At 34.6% G+C, this 2384-nt stretch overlaps 1 long non-coding RNA gene across 1 annotated transcript; it reads right to left on the reverse strand.

Annotated features, from left to right (window-relative positions):
* Nucleotides 1-719: 719 nt before the first annotated feature.
* On the reverse strand, nt 720-1923 carry LOC144378320 (uncharacterized). Its single transcript, XR_013440019.1, has 2 exons — nt 1630-1923; nt 720-924 (listed from the first exon to the last, which is right to left on the reverse strand). It is a non-coding gene; the product is annotated as an uncharacterized LOC144378320 (long non-coding RNA).
* Nucleotides 1924-2384: the final 461 nt, after the last annotated feature.

Genomic DNA, 2384 nt, shown 5'->3' on the forward strand with positions numbered 1-2384 from the left:
ATGTTGAACTATATAAAACAGATTAATAAATATATATAAATATCCCAAAGTTTATAAATATCCAGATTACTAATGTTAGATGAAACAAGATATTTTCTAGGTAGTTACTCAGCTAATTGTTAGTTACTACTCTTTCTGAATCTGCATTGCAAAATTGGTAATTTACTACAAATTTCTGTAATGTGTTACTACTCTTTCTGAATCTGCATTGCAAAATTGGTAATTTACTACAAATTTCTGTAATGTTTAAGGTTTTGAATCCTAAAGTTGTCTCCTAATACAAATTTAGATCACTCAGACCAAAGATGGAGGTCTTAATCTCAGGATTTACCTAGGGTTTGGCTTATTCCTATTCCATTTTGTTCCACAGCAATGAAATCTTTGATTTTAGAATCTTCACCAGTATGAACCTGTCAGTTCCAACTCCCTTAGAGAAGGAAGGTACTGTTGGACATAGTTTAAAGATCAATTTTATTCACATCTAATAATTCTGACACTTGACAAATTGTGCAGGAAGTATTTTGTCTCTGATGTTATAAGACCTAGAGACCTGGAAGCTCAGAGCTGCAGAACAGAAAACAAAGTGTAATCCTCCAAAAGCAAGGACTGACTGGAACTTTACTGATTTATGTAGGTAAAGAAAATAATCTAAGGGTCAACATCTTACAATGAAAGCTACATAACAAAAGTGGGCATATGAGGAAAGGCTCTTTAAGACCTACCTGCTGGTGCTGTGGTGACAGGAAGTAAGCTTCAGGCATTCAAATTAAATACAGTAATAAGTGGGACTTTCTGCCTTAAATTACAGGAAATGCCTGGCTTACTTTCAAAGACTCCTTGGTAATAAAATGATGCCTTGACTTGTTTGATTCCCTGAAACTCTGACTTGCTTATGAAGTTTGCAGGGCCCAAGGCTGACAACACCTAAAAAAAAAAAAATTGGAGATTAGCACAGATTTTATAAATGTTTGGACATTATTTGCTACGATTATGTGAAAATCTTAGATAATTGGCTTTCTAACAAATTTCAGATTTATGTTAAGTACAGTCTTGAAAATGTAAAAGAACCTAATTTCTAGATTTTGAGAAACATACCTTAGATAATTCCCACCATTTTCATTCATGGACTTTTATTTCTACTCAATAGTAGTAGATAAATTTCCCCAAATAGTCAAAACTGATAAGGATCTGCAGTCTTCCTGAATAGCAGATAGATATCAACAATACATATAACTTTCCTATACTGTATGAGGCATGCAAATGTATGACCACTGTATGTTTTAGTCCAATTCTGTTCTCCACAGTAAAATATAACACAGTGGTTTTATATAATTACTGCTGCAAAGTTGTACTCCTGGCCAAGTATACTGGATGGAAAAAAACGTTCACATCTTTCCACAATGATCAAAACTGCCACAAGCAATACCCACATACCAATCTCAGCATCTGACATTTTGACATGCTGATGGATCCAAGGAACAGCTGCTAGAACTCAATGACATATCAAGGTTTTTAGAAGCTTGGGGTGTTTTGTGTCAAGTGCAGTGAAATGCAAAGAGAGATGAGGGTAATATTCCGGCAGAAAAAAAAAATGATAAAGGAAAACGAAGATCTGTGCTAAGTACTTACCTCAAGTTCAGAAAAGAGAGATGCGGTGATTGGAAGAATGCAAAATACAGCTGAAGGATCATATCACATTAGGATAAAACTCACAAAAGCCATTCATTCTCTATGTATTTTTTCCTCTGTTCTATTTCTTTCTCCTATGTATTAACAATTTTTCTCATTTTTTTCATCCTCAGGTTCCGTTCCATTGCCTTCTATAGCCCTTAAATCATTTTCCTCCTCTCCTCATCTAATCTTTCAGTCAGACAGCAATTTCTACAGCTCTTGCTCATCCTGAAGAGTAATACTTAGGGATCAAAGGATTGATCTCCACGATCCCTCAGGAGTAGCATGGGAGCTGGGAAATCCTCCATTACAAATAAGATCTTTCCACAAATCACTTTATAAACCATTTTGATAATGAAGTCAGTGTTCAGGAATCATCATGAAAAAGAAAGAAAACTAAATGTTTCCTATTCAAATCACAGGCAAGAGCTTACACAATATGGGATGCACTAAAACCATCAAGAAACAGAAAGCAAATATATAATATTTGAGAAAAACATAATTTTATAAAGGAAACTACGAGTGAATTAAAGAATAAAAACAAATATTGATGAAGGGTAACAATGAACAAATCTAAAGGCTGAAGTGGCTCCAGACACCAGTAACCATTCACTGTCGTGTGAGAATGAGTACTTAATGAGTCCTTGGAAAATGCATCCTGGCACTATGAAGAATTTACTTCAAGAAGTGGATTGTGACTTCTCAGTTCTAAA

The sequence above is a fragment of the Ictidomys tridecemlineatus genome, chromosome 6, assembly GCF_052094955.1.
Source record: "Ictidomys tridecemlineatus isolate mIctTri1 chromosome 6, mIctTri1.hap1, whole genome shotgun sequence".
NCBI classification, from domain to species: Eukaryota; Metazoa; Chordata; class Mammalia; order Rodentia; family Sciuridae; genus Ictidomys; species Ictidomys tridecemlineatus.